At 36.8% G+C, this 21,729-nt stretch overlaps 1 protein-coding gene and 1 pseudogene across 1 annotated transcript in view; both read right to left on the bottom strand.

Annotated features, from left to right (window-relative positions):
* Mdga2 (MAM domain containing glycosylphosphatidylinositol anchor 2) overlaps positions 1 to 21,729 on the bottom strand; it is a 713,503-nt gene that overhangs the window by 281,094 nt on the left and 410,680 nt on the right. The window lies entirely within an intron of this gene.
* LOC130882691 (40S ribosomal protein S12-like) lies at positions 18,606 to 18,987 on the bottom strand (annotated as a pseudogene).

Here is a 21,729-nt window from a genome sequence, read left to right as displayed (position 1 = left end):
TCAGATATCATTCAAGTGTTATTTTTAATCAATGATTTAATTTCTTTCCTGTTAAAATGGTATCTTATAATTTTCCCTCTATCTCTCTTTGCATTTAATACTTTTTCTGCAACTCACATTATAATTCTGTCTTTTAAACTACCAATGATCACAGAAAAATGTAGGTTAAAGAAAATTTAGAAGGACCTAGGTGCCAACCATTTTTCTAAGTAACTACAACATTGGAAAAGCAATTATATTCTATTTTTATTTCATTTTTATTTGTATTAAGTTGAAACCAGATGATTTTTTAGCTTGCTATAAAAGCCTCAGATTTTCTGCATTTAATTTTTGGTGAACTAATCAGACAGTCATTTTTTGTTCAATGTTCATCCTAAACTAAATGGCTTATGTCTTAATCTATGCCAGGAAATGTTCCAAGTGTGGTGAAGAAGCATCTGCCTTGTGATTTTGATTGTTCTATTTATCTGAGATTCAGGACAGTTACTCTGACACCTCTCAGGGGAGATAACAGAATCTGTCATCATAGCTAAGTTTTATTAAAGCAAATTTAATATTGGATTGTGTTTGAATTTTCAGCTTGTTTTGATATCAATGCTGCTATGAATTGACTTTTGAATACTCGCTATAAATTCATCTTTATGTATAAGGCCTAATCCTCAGTGAGATTATGTTTGTAGACAGAATCAGCATGAAGGCCACTAAGGTTAAAGGCAGGTCTGCAGATGGAAACTGATTCCAGAAGGAATAAAGTCATATATGAAGCAGGAGAGACGTCACAAGTACAAAATCATAAAACAAAGGCCCAGAAACGAGGTACTGAGAACTTGGCTGATTGTAAGTGAGGAACAGAGGCTACCCCATCAATCAACCCCACAGTCAACTTGATCTTAGCCTTCTAGATTTCAGAACTGTATAGACGACTCAGGCTATGCTATTCTTACCATCTGCACAGAGAACTTAAAAAGGTTACAATCACAGTCCATAGTTCCATAAACACAAAAACAACACTAACACATTTAAAGAGCTTTAGTTCACCAGATCTGAAACACCTAGTGGCAATTTGTATAACAATCATTCTTAAATCAGTCCCCTTTTGTTGTTCAGTTTTAGTGACCTCTTATACTGCTTGCTGTCCCAATGTAGCTGTATAATCCACATGTTTTCACTTTTCTCACTTTGATTCACTTTTGGTGAGAAGCATGGGGCAATGTGTCTCTATGTAACCTAGACTGCCCTGAACTCACTATATAATGAAAGCTGTTCTTCAACTCATAACCTACACATCTGAGTCTCCCATGTGAAGGTAGGTATGCCTAGTAATGCTAAGTACTATGATTTTAACTTTAATTTTTAATAACATCCAGTTTTTGGTTTTATATATAATTTTTTTTTTTTTTACGTTTTGTTAATAGAAATCTGAAACTTAAGTCTAATTCAACAAAACCTACATTTCCCCCAATGGTTTCTCTAATATATGGGTCATGTATAGTCTTTTCTTCCTGTGGTTATTATTACAAGTAAAGGTAAACTTATCTAATTTACTATGTTAAGTCATGGTCATCTTTGAGTCATTACTCTTCTACTCCCCAACTTGAAACAGTTCTAATCCTGCCACATTCTACATTATACATACCACAGTTTAGGTACCCATCACTTCTATCTCATGAAACAAGTATTATATTCCAGATTGTTTCACAAATCCTGTCTTCCAATATAACAAGAAATTCCTATATTTCAATTCTGGCACTACAACAGTTTACTGATACCAGAAAATAATGTTTACAGATTTAATAAGGATTGTAAGATGTCTCGTCACCTGCCCAGGACTTCATTTTTCTTTCCCAAATCTGGCATGCTCTTTTTCAGTTGCCCTTTAAGTCATGCTGAAACGCCTTTGTGTCGAGTAGGAGCGACTCCAGGTAATGTGGTAGTAGCAATGGCATGCTAATATTACTTTCTTTGGACTAGGAACTACACTAAATACACATACCTCCCCACAATAGCAAATCTCAGGACTGGAGAGATGACTCAATGGTTGAAAGAACTGGCTTTTCTTCCAGGGGATTGGCTTGTTTACAAACACCCACTTAGTGACTCACAACCCTCTCTAATGCCATTTCCAGGGCACCTGATATTCTCCTCTCGTGGCTTATCCATGCTCTGAACAGGCAAGTCGATTGTACATAGATATTCACTGCAGTCAAAGCACTCATACATATAAAAATGGTTTTAAAAATGTAAAGTCTCCAAAATAATTGTAAGATAACATTGTAAGTAAGCTCGTCTTTGAACTAAAATTGTTTTACAGTATGATTCTATACTAAAATTCAAACTTAGAATTCATTCTGTTAAAATGTAGGAGATCATACCCATGCACTCTCCTGCCTGTGTGCCTCAAAGGTTATTTCTAGAGCCCTCCATACTATTGCACCCTTAACTCATCTGTAATGGCAAAGATTTCAACCTGGAGAGAAATCCCATGAATAAGTTGCCTTCTATAATTCATCCTCTTAACAAATAGATTCTTAGATCTCCTTCTTAAACAATACCATGGTGGGAAAGAATACTACTTGATCTATCTATCTATCTATCTATCTATCTATCTATCTATCTATCTATCTATCCATCTAATCTATCTATTTAATATATATTAAACAAATAGCATATTATAAATGCATGCATATGTATATATACAAATATAGATCAAAAACATTTATTATTTTTGAATTGCTTAATATTGAAAACTTACCCTGATTTTGTGTTATATATCTTCTTGATTTAAATTCTTCTCCCTCAATATTCTTTAATGAACATGTATTAGTAGTTAATACTCCCTCAAAAGCTAGACAAAACATCTTTATCCATTCAAAATTGCTTTGTAGATAATAGTAAGAAAAACAATCAACCAGCTGCAAATTGGATCGCTATTGGAATCTCTCAGAACCATTTCTGGCCATTTAGTTCATTAAAAATCAACACACATAACGTCAAATCTTGTAACTTGATACTGTTATAAATTAGTAGCTATTCTAAGTAACTTAAATAACCCTGTGGCTGATATGCATTGCATTTATGTTCACTGTAGTTCCTAAGCTCTCTCCTCTCTTTCTTTCTCAGTTGTCTGCATATCTCTCCCCTCTCCCTCCCCTTCTTCCTTCCTCCTTCCAAAGATACTGCAGTACACAAACCACAAATGTGTCCTTCCATAGGTAAGAAATGGGGTCTGGAAGCTGTGGCATGTTATTTGTCACAGCTTAATTGTCAGCACTAACATAGTTTATAAAAGTTTAATATTCCATGGAATGAATGATTGAGGTGAAGTGTTAAATGTTTAACTTAGACTACTTCATGTTGAAAAAGTTTCTTTCTAAAGTAAGAAAAAACTATGAATTTTAAACCTTTTTAAAGTCAAAGCAAAACTATAGTAATCTAAAGGGATAAAATCACTAAGATGAAATAAAGACAATCATATAAAATATGGTTATTGAATAGTATGATGGAAGTATGTGAAATCTCTGCTAAATATAACAATGGAATGTCACAATAAAGGAATTTTCTTTTCTTTTAAATTTATTTAATTTTTATTTTATGTGTTTTTGATAGAAAGGTATCAGATTCCCTATAACTGGAGTTACAGACAGTTGTTAGCTGCTGCCATGTGGGTGCTGGGAATTGAACCCAGGTTCTCTGGAAGAACAGTCAGTGCTCTTAACTGCTGAGCCATCTCTCCAGCCCCCAGGAATTTTCTTTCTTTCTTTCTTTCTTTCTTTCTTTCTTTCTTTCTTTCTTTCTTTCTTTCTTTCCTTCTTTCTTTCTTTCTTTTTTTTTTTTATTTTGGTTTTTCAAGACAGAGTTTCTCTGTAGCTTTGATGCCTGTCCCAGAACTAGCTTTTGTAGACCAGGCTGGCCTCAAATTCGCAGAGATCCACCTGCCTCTGCCTCCCGAGTGTTGGGATTAAAGGTGTGCACCACCACCACCTGGCTAGGAATTTTCTTTTTCAAAAAAATCTAATGTGTTCTTTATAAGGGATAGTCCTAGAATGTAACCATAACAGAACATCACGAAGATTTAGTTAAATAAAAAATCAAAAGCATGCATTAATAAAAATGATACTATATGGATACTCTCAAGAAAACTAGACAAAAAGTTAAACAATAATAAGTATCTTTCTTTCATTTGAATTTTATTTTGTAAGCTATTAGGATAGACAAACTTGTTTCCTTCCTGGTTCTATTTGTTTAGAATACTTTTGTTCTCCATTGACTTTAAAGTGGTAAAACTATGTTTAAAACTAAGAAGCTTGTCTCCTGATCCATTTGCTCAGCATATATATCTTTGATTCCATAATTGAGGAAGTTAACGCCTCACAAGTAGGCTTGCCTAAAGAGTGGAATGGGGAAGTCCACAGGACCACAACCCTACAGAAAGAACTGCACGCAAATAAGGAATGCTGGAAGTGGGAGAAATAGTCTTCTCCAGGAAAGAACCCAGCAATACTAAACTGTCAATCCAATAAACACTATATAAGTAACATGATGTGTACTGTGTAGACTATATTTAGGAATGTATCAGTATTACATTTGTGAAATTTATGAAAAAAGAGGCAAGAAATTTGAAACAGAGAAAGGAGAGGTATATGGAATGGTTTGGAGGTAGGATCTAAAGGGAAAATATTGTAACTATATTATAATCTCAAAAATTGAAGAAAAGTCTAAAAATATCATTAGTTTAAATAACGGAGCAAATTGTTAAGAACACAATGAAGATGTATCCATCACATTGCATTTATGCATACTTTTCACGTATTGACCTTATTAACTCTAGCACCTCCATGATACAGGGAGACCTTCCCTTCTGACAACCGGGAAGCATAATAGAAACACTAGGAACTTGCCTGTGATTACACACTATTCAACTCCGGGTGGTCGGGAAATAAGACAAACAATAGCCACGTTATCCAAATTGGTTAAACTGACAACCTTAAAAGCTTCTGTTCAGTAAGGATCTACTGACACTTCTCACTAATATAATAAATTCATCATGGCTTACAGGGTTTCTCCTCAAAGATTATGTTACAAAGATGCTGTGATTTTCTTTTTGGGTGCCCACTCTTGCTCTCTCTCCAGCTTTCTGAAAGCGGTGTATTGAAACCAGCCAACATACATTATCTTGGGATAGATTATCCCTGAGTCAGAATTGAAAACAAATGCTAGCTTGGATAACAATAAGTAAGAGCTTTATGTTTGTCCCTGAACACAAACCTAGCCATGATACATAAACTGTGAGGTGATGAATGTTTCTTACTTAAACCAAATCCTTCATTATTAGGAAAGTACTATAAACTAAGGTATGAAATAGAAAAATATATTTTTGCAATAAAAAACAAAAACAGTACAGCAATTATTCTGGTTGGACTTTAAAAGATGATTGACACAAGTTAACTTCTAAGGTGACAGAGCAAAGATTATTTTGTTGTTATGTTTTTTTGTAATTTGAGAAAGAGTTTCTTTATAGCTCTGGAGCCTATCCTGGAACTAGCTCTTGTAGACCAGGTTGGCCTTGAACTCACAGAGATTAGCTTGCCTCTGTCCTAGGATTAAAGGCAAGTGCCACAATTGCCTGACTAACAGAGCAAAGACTTTAAAACAAAAACAAACAAACAAACAAACAAATCTCATTACTTTCATCTGAAGGCCACATTCACTTCAGTATTTTATTGAGTCTGGCCATACAAGATGAGAACTATTTATGCACAAAATGTATTAGACTTCAGGTAAGAAATACATTAATCTGAGGTGCTTGTGTTTATACTCCTTCTGTTACCCAACCATATTGTGTCTGTATTGTACAAGCATTAAAAACAAGAAAACTTGTGGGGGAGGTAGCAGGGACAAGGTATCACTATGTAGCTCTGGTTTGTCCTAGAAGTTGCTTTAAAGACCTTACTGATTTTGAACTCACAGAGGTCCTTTTGTCTCTCCGTACTGAATGCTCGGATTAAAGACATAAACCACCATATCCAGTGAAACAAAAACGTTTGCTGACACAAGTTTGCTCATTCAGTTGGACATGGATTCAGTTAAAGACTAACCAACAGGAGAACCAACAGCTCGTTTTTCTGTCTATTGTCACCTCATTGTCACCTCTTCTGCCCTTTTCTTCTTTTCTCTTTACTAATATTTCTATTTTTGCTTGTTTCTCCCTCCCTTTACACCCCCCTTCGTTACACACATACCAGTTCAAAAACGCAATAAAATTTATCACTTGTCAGAGGGACTTGACAAAGGAACACACACAGAACTGTTCCAGTGTCACTGAAGATAGTTGGTTCTGTTATCTATCCTTAAGGCACTCCCGAGTCACAATTTTAAAAAAAAAGCAATGGGGAACTTATTTCAAACTAATTTCAGTGTGGCAACCAAAGCGACTGACTCTAGTAGTGTTGCCATTTTTGCTCTTCATCACGCAGGTTATCGATATTAAGATAATTATCTTCATCTCTATCACGACTTAAAATGATCTACGTTTATTTACAGCTTTAAAGATGACTGAGTGAGGCCAAGGCCATGTCTGGCAACTAAGTTGCCAGATGATATTTATCTTCAAATATAATGTAGAAAGGAAACTGGGGATACAACATGGAAGTAGAGTATTGGCAGAGAATGCAGCAGGCAAAGGTTTAAAACACAGTATTGTGTGGAGAATGGGGAAAGGACAAATTCAGATCAGTTTGAATTCTCGGTCACAGCATCAAAAAGAAATTAAGGTTGATTCTGAACAAATGAAACTTACATCTTCCTTCTAGTCTCATAGAGTGGCTGTCATGGCCACTTTGCTAGTCTTTGAAAGTGTATGCACTACCTCCCCAGAAACAATCAGGTTAACATCGACAATGTAAGTGAAGAGGCTTGTGCCCTTTGCGCTGAAGAGTTAGGTGCCCAGGACAGTACTGTGTGGATATATTTCCTCCATGGAAATGTATCCATTGCAGTTATTCATATAGTCAGTAGAAATACACAAACATCAGCAAACCCAATAAGTAGTTTGACAGATTGAATATAAAGCAAAGGATCCCAGGATGGCAAATTACCTTTGGCTATGTAAAAGTGAAGAAAGTCTCTACAGGACTGCCATGTCTGTATAACATTATGAGTCATTATGGGTCTAATATTATTCATGGAATGGTGATTTCATATAAATTATTGAGTATTTTTATTTCCTTCTTTCCTCAAGGGAATGAATTTTATCAACAGAAAATGAAGAAACATGTGTGTGATTAAGGAACTATCTAAAACAATTCTCTCCTGTATCCACAGTGGAAATCTGAGACATGCTCATGCAGTTCACTGGGGAAATCTTGTAGTGGGCCCATGGGTATGCACTGAGTTTTTCACTGTCTTGTTTGTGACAATGTACTTGGTTCAAGATTTCCTTAATAGAAGCTCAACTGTTTAGGAGACTTTCACTCACAGAGATGATTCAAAATGTGTCAGTTGATAGTTGCCCTAGAAGCTAGTATATCTGGTTCGGAGAAGATGGGGAAGTTTTAGAGTCAAGTAACCTGGAAAATTTAAAAATATTTGCAGCAGCTGCATTTGGCTACCATGACCTATGTGCACACTAGCCCCCCCACACACATGTCTATGTAAATCTACTGTTCTTTATGTCTAGAGTTGTATATGTAGTTGGGAGAAGCTGCTCATTCGTTTCCCGGAAGCCCTGACTCAAAATAATCACACAGAAACTATATTATATAAATCACTTCTTGGCCAATCACTTAAGTATATTGCTAGCTAGCTCTTATATCTTAAATTAACTCATTTCTATTATTTTATATTCTGTATTGAGGTTTGTGGCATACTGGCAAGGTTCTGGCTCTCAGCTTGTCTTTTTCTCCTCTGGTGGCTCCATGGCTTCTCACTGACTCTGCCCACTTTCTTCCAGCATTCAGTTTAATTTTTCCTTAGTTTTCCCACCTAGCTCTATTCTGCTAAGCCACTGGTTGAAACAACTTTATTCATTAACTAATAAAAACAAAACATATACAGAAGGACTTCCCACATCATTTCAAGTTCCGAATATTGTGAAGATCCATATGTAAACACTTGGCAACTAGCTTACTATTTCTTTTATACATTGTTTTCTTTACAGATCAAATAAAACAAAATGGGATTGTTCCATTCCAAGACAGAATGACTTACTTTCTGTATAAATCATTCATTTCTGCATACATGTGGGCATATGCATTCATACTTCACTTTTGGCAGCATCCAATATTTCTTTCCAGGTCTGAAAGTTTTGGTTGTCTCATGGTAGTCTGTAATCTAGACACCTTTTAATTGTGATTTCAACTGAAACTCCTTACAAATTTATGCCCAACACTTTTTTACAAGATTATGAATCCAGATTACCCAAGGAAGGAAGGGCAATAACTATGCTTGCCGCATCTACCCTGAACAACACTACTTATGCCTGGATGTCTTCTTCCTTTTAACCTCTGCAATTAACAGACAGACTGCAAAGAGGAAAAAGCTCCAGGTGTACAGCAGTCAGAGAGATGCAGTAGATCCATTTTAGCTTTCATTTTCAGACTCAAACAGAGGAAAATGAACCCACCTGTGATATGCCCACAGCAAGTGAATACCAAGGCAGAAAGACAGAGATGTTAATCAAGGTATAGAACTCTCTAATATGCATAGAGGCACTATCCCAAATGAAAAGCAAGTGACTCCTTATGCCTTCTATAATATAGTGGAGAAAGCAAATACTGTAGCTATGGGGTTAGTGAGGATTCTGGATATGAAGTTTGAAATGTTTATACATACAGATATAAAGAATTTTGAAAGTTAGTAATTAATAATATGAGCAAGACAATTTTAATATACCTAGTGATATTTTCTACTGATCAGGAGACAAATAATTACTTTTCTAATTCTTTGGGAAAATATACAACACTAATAGTCACAGATCTTCATAATATGGTGTTTAGTTACTTTATCTGTAAGAAAGGGTACAGAATTATTATTTTACAGGATGTATTTATTTATTCTTTGCAGTTTTTAAGTATCTCTCTTTTAACCAAGCATAATAATGCACACCTGCAATCCCATCACTTGGGCATTGGAGGTTCACGCCAGTGTCAATAAACAACACACACATACATGCACACACACACACACATATGAATTAGAAAAAAATGTGCCATGATGGAGATAAATCATATGCTCAAAATGGCCATAACAATGGGGATTTCTAATAAGTCACCTAAAGAAAAAAGACTGATAGTTTCTTTTAATGATGAACACTTTCTCCTGACTTGACCACTTACATGTTCAAAGAGTGGTGTTATCCATAGGGTTGTCATGCAACATCCTGGCCTGCCAGCCACCTGAAATGATCACGGAAGCCTACTCAATCCTCTTTGATGGAGTAAATTACAAAAATCTAGTGCCACCTTCTCTTAGCACTATTTAGAATGATGGTAGGGCCGCCATAGGAACAACAATGGCTGGCAGAACAACTGACCTTGACATCTATGAAGCTTCTTATCACATTATATAAAACTCATCTAAACATTTTTACAGTAGAGTATCAAGGTATGTTTTACCAACAACAACTGCTTCTATATTTGGCATCTTAACTAGTGTTCCATAGCTAGTTATATTGAAATTAAGAACTGGATCTACAAATCCTAGAGTTAGAGTACCCACATGATCACATATATTTCTTCCTGACAGTTCACAAACATGCCATTCTACATAGTTCTGAGTTTATTGCAGTCATTCGAGGAGCATCTGTAGGTGAAGACAGCGTCCTCCAATTCATCTTTGGTCACTGATACATACGTCAGAACCAAGAAGTTTTGGTTAAACATTTGGTTCTAATCTAAAGCCCAAGATAATAAAAGTAGTTATTAGGTTGACAGCTCCTCTTTCACAAGAGAAATGTAGCATTAATGCAGTTAATATTTAGAAAGTTGTAGAACACTGATTCACAAGTATAAGTAGACAGAAACCATGTAAGTATCTGAATGGCAGGTTTTAACGCATCCAATCTGGACGAAAGCAAAACCAGAGCTCAGAGAAAGAAGAAGTTATACTCATTTTCTGGGCTATTTTTTGGGGGTATTTCATTCAGATGTTCTCTGAGTAGCATTTACCAACCGTGATGTATTATAATATTATTTTCAATATATTATATTCATAGAAGACTGTAGTTACAAGACTTATTCCTTCAATTAATTCAATTAATTAGAGTATATTTGGCATAGTCAACATAATTAGGCTCAGTTGAATGTAAAAGTACTTTTATAGCCACTAAAATAAATAACAGAATAAATTTCTTGAAGTTGCTTTTAAGATAAGTACATTAGCAGTCACTTGCCAGCATGCTAAATCTCAAAAGAGATAATGAGAAAAAAAATGATATTTCCCATAGCCATAATTCCATTTTCTTATACTATATTTTGATTACTAAGATTACATTCTGGTAATAGATCTAAGCATGACCTGAAGGAATATTTAAACAACAATAATGCCTTTCGATGTTTTGGAACAAAGGTTTGATTAAATAAAAACAATGATAAACCAAGACAGTTCAGACCCAAGTTCACTCAGAAGAATGTAAGTCCTTGATTACCAACAAAAGTAAAGCCTTTTTCCCAGAAGTACTTTCAAAGTAGCTTTATTGTGTATGCATGTACCAAATAGATAACATTGAATCATCAAATAGAAAGTTTTGACAAGAATTTGGGTTAATTCTTTTCCTAGTCTCTCTTTTCTTTTTTCTCTATTTTGTTTCTCTACCAACTTTACTTTCCCACAGTACCCAGTAACATTAATCTTGGGAAAATGAGGGATGGAATTCCCCATTCAGAAGGCTAAGTGGTCTTTGGAGCCTCTTGACCTCTTGAGCAAGAGTTTTAGGATCAGCACTTGGATCTCATACAACAATACCAGCTCAAAATAAGCCTGAACTCCACAGTAAAACTGTAGTATCAACATCGAGACTCAGAAAGGGCACAGATGAAAGTATGCTGTCCAGGCTGTCCTAGGACATTGGCAGGTATCTCTTATAGAGACTCTACACAAGCACTATGACACAATGGCTCTCAGCCCAGTTTTCATAAGAAAATCCAAGTGAAAGCGATTTTCTAACATTCTCAGAACTATTGAACTGTTAAAAAAATTACAACATACCACATTTTCCTAAGTTTACCTATCCTGGGGTGACTGGTGTTTTATATGAGATATACGCTCCCATTCTTTCCTCTTTTTTTACATTAAATTTCTAAAATTCAATACAAACTTCATTAATTAGCAGTCTGAAGTCAGATGGGCAATTGAGAAAGATGTAAGTAAATTATGTATTTCCTTCACTTTGATGATTACATGTTAAGTGTAAAAGACAAGCAAATAATTATGGAAAACCATGTCTTTGTGGAGTAAAGAATATGGTAAAATACAAGATACATCTGGGAGATGTAAGTGTAGTTCAGTTGTAAATTGTATTTAGCATCTATGAAACTTTATTTCATAGCATGTTCTTATACACACATGCACAAAGAGAGAGAGAGATAGACAGAGAGACAGAGACAGAGATTGATTCACACACACAGCTGCATCTAAAATAAAATAGCCACCTGGAGCTACAGAGATGGCTCAGTAGGTAAGTGCCTTAAGACCTGAGTTTGTATCTCCAGCACCAAAATTGTCTGGACACACCTTTAAGACTATTACTAAGGGGTAAGTAGAAACAAAAGCACGCTGGGAGCCTTTTAAACATTCAGTCTACTGAATGGCCAGTTTCAGACTCAGTAAAAGACCATGTCTTCAAAAGTAAGAAAGGAAGTAATGAGGAAGACAGCTGCTGTCAATCTCTGGAGTCTGCATATGCATACACAGGTGTAAGCAATGGCCACATACATACACAAACACATACAATCACACATAAATAAAATAACTATATTCACAATAGGAAAATAAATTATTATTTTTCAGCTTCTGATCCTATTACTGATTTCCCATATATGGGTGTGTATATCTGTATACAATATTGACACTCTCTCACACTTGTGTATATATGTATGTTGGGGAGGCATAATCATTTGTTTCCTGGCCGCTCAGACCAGAACTAATCACACAGAAACTATATTATTTGCAATACTGTTTGGACAATATCTTAAGCATATTTCTAGCTAGCTCTTATATCCTAAACTAACCCATCTCCATTAATCTGTGTATCATCATGTGGCTATGACTTACCAGTAAGGTTCCAGTGCATCTGTCTCTGGAGGTAATGACATGGTGTCTCACTAACTCTACCTACTCTCTCTCTCTATTTTTTCCAGCCTGTCTATATTCTATTAAACCATTGGCCAAAAGCAGTGTCTTTATTAACCAATGGCAATAAAACATTCACAGCATACAGAAGGGAATTCTACATCATATGAATATGTATATTAAAATGTAGAAACATTTCACTTTGGACACACATATATAAATATAGAACACTAAGTGTTGGACTGATAAGGAAAACTTTTTAAATGATATTATAAGCTATTTAATTTATAAGATAAAAATGCACTTATCAATTGGAGATAGCTTTTAGGTTAGGGGTGGGGTTTGTGTCTACTTCCCCTCTCAGTGCTTTGACACTGTCTGGCTCAGACCCTTGCAGGGCCTTTATACATAGTCACAGTTTCTGTGTGTGTACCCATATGTGTTTCAATTCTTCAGTTCTTTCTTGTTTACGAAACCCTTTTTTTTTATTTTTATTCTTTTTTAATTAAAATTTCCACCTGCTCCCCGTTTCCCATTTCCCTCCCCTCCTCCCAAATAATGCCCCGAAACCCTTTTTTACTGGTGTCTTCCATCCCTAGTGGCTCTTACAATCTTTCTGCTTTCTCTTCCACTTAAAAAGGAAAATTAGCTTTTTCCAACAGTGACTCACCAGGTATACAAACCACACTTAGGGCCCTACTCCCACCAGTAGACAGCCAACACAAAATAAACTAAATGATGTTTTTGGAAGGTTTTGTCTTACAGTGCCCTATCTTGGCATTTTTCCTTCTTACAGATCTTTTGCTTATATGTTTTGGTTTCTGTTTTGTTTTTATAGATTTTCTCTGAATGTGAATTTGGGTGCCTCAGCATCTTTGTGTGTGTTTCTTCTGCTTTGTTTTTATGGGTTTTATCTGTGTGTGGATTTGTGTGTCTCAGCATCTGTGTGTGTTTCTCGTGCTTTCTCCTTTGCTCCTTTTAAAATGCTCATTTATTTGTTTTCATCTTCATTTATCTTATTCTCATTAATATTTTTAAATGCCTATTTGTATTCTATTGATGGATAGAAGTGTCTGCATTTGGCTGAGTGGGGGTGTGTGGACGACCTAAGAAGAGCTGGCGAATGGGAACTGTAATCAGAATACAGGGCATGGAAAAAAAATCTGTTTTCAATAAAACATAATAAATAAAAAGCAGTTATGAAAACGCAAATGAGTTTTTTTGCTTTAGAGACTACATTTCAGTAAAAATTGAGCTACAACACATGAAGGTGAACGAAATGGCTTTCTCTTGAATTGAGAAATTTATTAAAAGTACCAATCACATCATGTAAACAGTGACACTTGTCAAGTGTGTTATGGAAAACCTGACAAGCAGCTGTAGCAGGAGAGTGAGTGAGGGGATTAGACAGAGCAGACACAGTAGTTTGTTTTTATTATCTTCTCTTAAATGTTCTGTGTGAGAGGGACCTTAGAAGGTGAGAGGGTGAGAGGCCCCACAGCAGGGTAGTTGGTGAGAGACAAATACTCCATGCATACAGAACTTGTGGAGAGTTTACTGAGAAGGGAGGGGGAAGAAGGGAGGGAGGGAGGGAGGGAGGGAGGGAGGGAGAGAGAGAGAGAGAGAGAGGAGAGAAGCAAAAAAATGGTTACCTCTTAAGAACAACAGTAGGAAAGGAGAGCAGGAATCGTATCTTAAGGGGATTTTTTGCCCCTGCATACAGATTACTCAAGTAGTAGCAATCATAGGACCTTGGGCTGACCAGGGTACTGCTCTAGTGCATCCTGCCAGGTGACAGACCAGCATCGTGCCTGAATCCTAACATCTTCAATAAAAAGAGAGGATCCTGACTGGTCCTCCCTTCACTTTTTATATCTGTTAGGTTTCAAACCTGGCACAAAGCTCAGGTGCCTACTAACATATCAAAACAGAACCAGGTTCTCCCAACATCCCTTGATTCCTACCTGTTGCAGGGTCCCCCTGACTGGCAAACCTTGTCCCCTACTCTGAACTCTCCAGCCCAGGTATTCGACTGGGCTTCCTTCCCCCAGTTCCTTTGACCCCCATACAACTCAGCCATTTTGGCTCTGCCAGTCTCTTGACCCAAGCAAGCCACTTTGGGCCAGATGCTCCTCTCTGTTTGCTTCCTCTCTCTTTCCTGACATGGCCTAGCCCAGTCTGGCCCATGTTCACTCTGGACTCTCCTAGATGTTTCTGCCTCTGCCCCTGGCTTTGCTCTCCCTCCTACCTACAATACACCTTCTCCTCCCCCTAGGAGCAGTCAAGACCACCTTATTTTATTTATTTATTTACTCATTTACTTATTCATTCATTCACTATGTAGCAGTCAAATGAACTTTACATTTCCTCATTTAACATGTTCAATATAGAACATAATCTACATAAAAATATCAAAATGGACTCCTTCATGTCAAAACTATAAACCTTGTGTTTATGACAGGGAATTAAAATTTTATTTTCCCCACCTTGAGAGACTTTTATGCAAATGTTTCATTCCTCCTCACCCAGTAAACCTTTGTTTACTCAAAGGCCCACTGCCCTGTTCTAGAATTTGTTAGTCCGGAGTAGTGGCCTCTACCACAGTCCAGTAACTGCATGCTTAATCAGACTAGTCAACTGTATAAGGCTGTCAGGTCAGACTCCAGTCAATGGGGAAAAGGTATTGCTGCCACCTGAGTTAGAATCAAAACCAAATTCACATTCTGTCTTCGTGTGTTCGTCTCCACAGCATACGCTCTTGATCAAAAGAAAAGTTTGACCTCCCCAGACACCTCAGTTGGAGTGGTGGTCCCTTTCTTCTCAATACTGAACATATTTCTGATATCTAAAATGATGATTTTAATAATACATAATGATAAAAGTTGTTGCTACCAATGGAATATATTTCACCAAAATTCATAAAGAAAGCGAAGTCTCTGTGAGATATTTGGAAGCATTGCCTCTGAGAGGTAATTAGATCCTAAAGGTGGAACCCTCAGGTACTGGTTTAGAGTCTTAGAGGAAGAATGTGTGCTTGTTTCTCATCCCCCTCTGGGCCAGTTCTCAGATCCAGGCTCTTTATTTTGTAGTACATATGGGTACATTTGAATCTGAGAACTCTTTAGAATTTGTACACCTAAGTAATCTTGTGCAAGAAAATTTCCAAGACTAAATAATACATCTCAAAGAATTTTCCCAGAATATATTGCAGAGTTGTGAGTAAACCTAGCAGCTTCAGAAATAGAGGTGCTAGGAGCTTTTTGTTTTGTTTTTTAATCTTATGAGGCTATTAGGATACAAACAGGGAAAAGAGAGAAAAGGTGGAACGTACCAAAAGAACTGTGCTGGCTCGAATTGATTATGCCTCCTATTGATCAAGCCTGACTCCATGATAACAAATAGAAAATATCAAAGAGACTACATGGTTGATTCATACCACAAAATGTTGCTAATTATTGATATCATTTCATCTTAAAATGTGTTAATTATTAATGCAATTCTTACTTATTAAATGCTTCAAAGAACTAAGTTTTTTTTAAATTTTTTTAACCCAGGCATTATAGTCAGGCATGATTTTGCTGATGAATCTATTTACATTTATAAAGACATAAGAGAAAGTTTCTGAAAGGGACATTCTATGTGACAGACTTAGCCGCCACCAGCCAAAGGCTGTGCTGTCAGATGCCTCTGAGTCCTATAACAGAGCTTTCCCTCTTTGCTTTAATCTCACCACTTAAGGTGTCCACTGATGTATATGAGAAACACCTTAATTTATGATTTTCTCTGTGTTTCTGCTAAAACAATGAACTGTTACCACTTTAGAAAGTGAATTCAGAACAAGCTAAATCCATGTTTCTGAGCAATTGTTGCTCATATTTTGCTTCAGAGTAAATCATCTTTTATCATTTTTTTACTTTTTATTTTTTATCTTTTCTTGAATGTTCTGTTTTCCCATTCACAAAGAACTCCTTAGATATTTGGATGAAGAAGCCCTTAAAGAGACTGGGAAAGATGAAGTGATTAGTTTTTTATTCAGTGTAGCTAGGTTGGGTTATTTGTTTGGCCAGATATCAGAACTTAGAAATTGTTTCTGAATGGTAGTAATTTTTAACTAGCAGACACCAAGAGACACAGACTTCAATTGTGGGGGGATGGTCTTCACCCAGATGAAGATGAAGGCTTTGGGTGTCCAGAAGAACAAGGTTGTCTCCCTAATACTTCAATGGAAACCAGAACATGAATCAGCAGTCTACTGTCCTGTGGAATCTAGACAAACCTGCTACAAAACTCTTATCAGGCTGGGCAGTTTGACAAACTGTTAGTTGTACAACCGCCCCCCAAATGATAGTGTCCTAAATAGGACTCTGCAAAAGTAAGAGGATTGCTTTGGGTAAACAGAAGCTCAAGAGTATGTTTCTGTTTATCAGAAAAGTCACTGCTTCCCTTATCCAAGCCCTAAATCAAGTACTTCAGGCAAGGATATTCAGATCTCAGTTATTCTGAGGAGCCTATATCAGAAAGCCACTCCCCATCCTCCCATTCCCCAACCCCCATCACCACTGACTGACTGTCATAAGATTCATTTGCTTTTCTGCTATGTTCTGTTCTCTCTGCTCTCCAACAAATAGCCATAGCAGTTTGGTCGTCAAATAACCCTTTCTTTCTGACCATGGTGATTTCCAGTTCAGTGGCTTCGCTGTTTCACTGCACCATTGCTTATAATAATGTCGGACTTGCTGACTCCCACAGAATGGAAGCCAAGGAGGCAAGCATACCATTTTCTTTCACTTTATGCATAAATGCATATCTATTTAAAAACTGAAAACATTCCTCATTTGATTTTCAAATAAGACAGAGAACTTGGTTTATATAAATTTTTACTTCTTAATTTACACTAATAATTACGACTATGTATCCTTGAATACAATTAGGCATCATGATTCCTTTCTATGTCACTATCATAAAACTAACGTAGCTTTTTGTGAAAGAAGGCAAAATATTTAAGCTTATTTTTGTGGGACTCAGACAGCTTGGCCACATGGGTCCATAACAACTTGGCCACACTGTTGCCATGACACTTAATAAAAACCAGCTAAAAAGTAGGCCTGAGTTAAAGTTTACTGGCAGGCAACACTGGGTTCCAGGGAAAGCCATAAACTGATACCACCAGGGAGGGCCAGCATCTAAAGGAAAGTACCCAACATTCTAAACGTTAAGTAAGATTAGATAAGGTCAATGGATGCCACTAAGTCACATAGTCCCATTTTGAAAAGCCCCTAGATAAATGTCAGCCAATTAGGGTCCTGAATCATGAAAATTCCCTCACCTGAACCTCTACTATGATAAAAACTCTACTGCAACTGGACTGGGCTGGGCACTCTCTAGTCTCAACTGCTGCTTATGATGGAGAATCCAAGCTTAAGCTTGAATGAAGGCTCTTTGCTTTTATTTACAAGTGCGAACTTCATGGTGGCTTTTTGGGAGTCCCATGATCTGGGCATTGCAATTTTCTTTTAAAAAATGATAATCCTTTTATTTTATTCATTATTTGTGTGTGTGTGTGTGTGTGTGTGTGTGTGTGTGTGTGTGTAAGTACATGGGAACTCAGGAACAAACACAGATCATCAGACTGGGGAGTCCCTTTTTCCCATTAGGGCCTCTCACCCGCCTCATCAAATAAACTTTCTACTTTTTTCCACCTTAGAGGAACTTGAATAGGACAGAATGTAAAAGGGAGTGAAACAACAGGGAGTTTTAAAACAAGATGTTTACATGGAGGTAAAATAAGTTTGTTCTAAAGGGAGGTGAAACACTACATTATATAGAGAAGCTAATTAAGACAAGAAATAAAGAACTCAGATTCCCCAAGTCCCCAAGTTTGACTATATTCCCTAAGCCCCTCCAGTCCCAAGAATGTATAAGCATTAAAGATGTACTATGTTAAAACTAAAACCTTCCTTTTCATTTAGACAGAAAAGGGGAGGTAATGTGACATTCCCCTCTAAAGCTGTGAATACCATTGGTTACAAAAGAAGCCTGTGATAGGGTAGAACAGAGCTAGGTGCAGAAAACTAAACTGAATGCTGAGAGAAAGAAGGCAGAGTCAATGAGAAGTCATGGAGCCATATTCAGAGACAGCTATGCCAAAATTTTATGGGCAATACACAGACTAATAGAAATGGGTTAAATTAAGTGTAAGAGTTAACCAATAAAAATCTAAAGCTAATAGGTCAAGCAGTGATTTAAATAATATATAAATTAAAAAAAGCCAGCTGAGGGTCACTACCAGGCAAGCTTTTTTCCCCTATGAGTCCAAGGTTTTATTTATTCATTTCTTGCATAAGGTGCTCTTCAATGACATCCTTGGCCTAGAATTCTTTGCCATAGTTAACTACTATACAACTGCAACCAACCACTTCCCGTGGTGACCCCTCTAGATCAATTTGACAAAAGCCCTAGTTTCTAGTTGCCATCAACCTTAATTAGGTTGATTTATTGCTTAGCACAAAGCGCCTCCACAAACTTGACATACCTAGGCTCATCACAATTTGATGCAAGCACACAAAGATGGGTCTGACTCCTGTCTAAGGCTTTGGCATCTTCATAGGTGCCATATGCTAGGTCATCATGGATGTCAGCAGTCATCAGCACCTCTTGTAGAGCAATATTGACAACCATTACACTTCTAGCAGCAATGGCTTCCTGGGCCTTGGCAATGGATCACAGGTGAGGCTGAATCTTGAAAGCACCCAAGCCTCTGCTTCCTTGCATCCCAGCAGTATCAGAAAAAAAACAGAAGCTAACTTTTTAAAAGAAGTTCAGACACGCTGCTTTCTGCAAGTGAAAAAAAAAAAAAAAAAAAAACAGAAACCCACCAAAGGGCCTAGAAGAAACAAAGAATAGCCAAGCTCCCTAGAAGAGACTCAGAGCAAATGAAACAGGCAAAAAGGACACTGTCCTAACCTGATGATCTGCCTGGAGACTGTGCAATACACTCCAGGTTTTCAGATTTTGCAAATGTCACCGATGCGGTATGTTTTTGGTGAAGCTGTGATTGAGCCATTTCTGCTCCTGTAAGTAACCCTTAACTCATATTCTTGTAAGTAACCCTATAAAACTCACTGATTCTCAAGTAGGGTTTTGGTTGTAGTCATACATTGGTCTGCCATGGGCTCCCTATCTTGCTTGACAAGACATCTGCTTACATTTTGTCAGAAATAGTGTAACCCAATAAAGTTTTGCTCTGAAATATGATGCTTTCAAACCACATATTTTCAAGGGCTATGCTCAGTGGCTGGAGAAAGTCAGTAACAGACTAGACTTTAAAAACCAGGCCTTCCAAATCACTCATTTCACATGGACTGTGTCAGCAGGAGTCTACCTTCTTGATTTCTGCAAAGGGTCCCACAGATACCACACCAAGTGAGACAAGACTACAACATGCAGATACATGCAAGCGAGTGCTTGCTGAATCACTGAAATCACTGAAGATAAATATGGACACTTCACTCTATTTTTAACTTCCATAATAATCTAGATCCCTTTCCAGGAACACAAGCATGAATTTGATATTCAGAAGATTCAGAATGGTACAACTTATATACAAAGTTATATTTTGATGAGGTACTGGATTATCAACAAAAATGTATCTTTAAGGAAATAAAACTGTAATAATCATAATGCAAAATCACAAAATTTTAACATTGAAAAATATAGCTGTTTCTTTTAATTAAAAGGTCACAAAAGAAAGCAATAGTTCTATAGAGGTATGGAGGTAAATTCTCAAATGTACATTTGGAGAAAGATAGCAAGAAATAAATTTACTTTCATGTGTATTTTCAATAATTGATCAGTCCCTCCACCACTAAATTGTTTTGTATGCTACAAGTTCAGCACTAAATTGGCATGCTTCATGGTGACATAAGGTGATTCCCAATCTCAGAGTGTTTATAGAATATTTATACAAACTAAAACTGTAGGTATGATTCATCCCAATTATGGTGACTCTGTACAAATGTATGTATGCATCCATAATGCCTTATATACAATTATATATAATTCTACAGTACTGTTTATGTAATTATGAAACTTAAAAACGTCTAGAAAAGGGAATGGGGAAGGTATTTTCCTATCCATTCGGAAGCACACAGTGTTGCCTGTGCCTCCTTAAGTGATGAACACCGTCAATGCAACGGAAGCTCAGCTGTAGGGTTCATTTGTCTTGTTTGACCTGTGTCATAACTCAGGATAAACTTCAGACTACAGAAAACAAACAATTTTCATCATAGATATTACCCTACATGACACTGCTGATGTTTCAAAATTATTTTGTATTCCTCACAGAATTTGTAAAATTGGTAGAACTCTATATTCTGAAATATCATCCATGTCTCATCACATAAATTTTTGACAGCAATGAAAGGAGCCAAATGATCAGATCACAAATTTCTAATAAAAATGTAAAAATCAAAGCCTTAATTCTCAGAGAAGATGATGACACAAATCAAGGACTCTGCAAGGAATGCGAAGTGTAGGCAAACATTGAGAACTGGCCCAGTGTGCAACCTATAGAAGAAGTCACATACAGAGCATAAGGATCAGGCGACCCACAACATGTGAATCAAGAAATGAGGGGTGAAGAGCTTTCCTTGAGAGAGTAAGAAATCACAGAAGAGGAGAGAGAAACCAAAGCTTTCATTAAACAAGATGTAGAAACGTAGATTCAAGAGCAGTGCTGAACACATAAATTGAGTGAGAGTCATTGGTAGGGATTGAAGAAATGTAAAGTGAGAATTTTTATCAAAGAACATGTCTAGTATGTGGGGGACGTTTATTCAGGAACCAGGCATTTAACATCAAGGGACAAGAATAAAACTGAAACAGGAGGTGGGTTCAGAAAACACAGTGCCTCTAGTTCAGCCCCCTCTGATAACTCTAAGATACTAATAAAGTACATTCTTTGCATATTTCCTTCTACATTTAGAGTGTAATTCAAAGGGATGGACATTTGAAAATGTTTAAAATGAATCAATCCTGTTAACTTATTCACAGCTATGCAGGTGCCTTGATTACACGTATGTTTCAGAGACGTCAAGAGACACTTGGATTTTTATATTCCAAGGTTTTTGACAAACTCAGGATCCTCAATTAAAAAATGATTCCAGGCTGGGTGGTGATGGCGCACACCTTTAATCCCAGCACTAGGGAGGCAGAGGTAGGCGATTCTCTGTGAGTTCGAGATCAGCCTGGTCTACAAGAGCTAGTTCCAGGACAGGCTCCAAAGCCAGAGAGAAACCCTGTCTCGAGAAACAAACAAACAAAAACAAAAACAAAACAAAACAACAACAACAAAAAGATTCCAATGTCTTCAAGTGCGATGTGGATATTTCTATCCCATGTAGAGTTTAAGAGATTAATTTAGGGTAATTTTTAGATGTTTCAGCA

Source organism: Chionomys nivalis, chromosome 10 (genome assembly GCF_950005125.1).
Source record: "Chionomys nivalis chromosome 10, mChiNiv1.1, whole genome shotgun sequence".
In the NCBI taxonomy this organism is placed as follows: Eukaryota; Metazoa; Chordata; class Mammalia; order Rodentia; family Cricetidae; genus Chionomys; species Chionomys nivalis.
The sequence above is the reverse complement of the archived record's forward strand: the minus strand, read 5'-3'. Positions and strand labels throughout refer to the sequence as shown.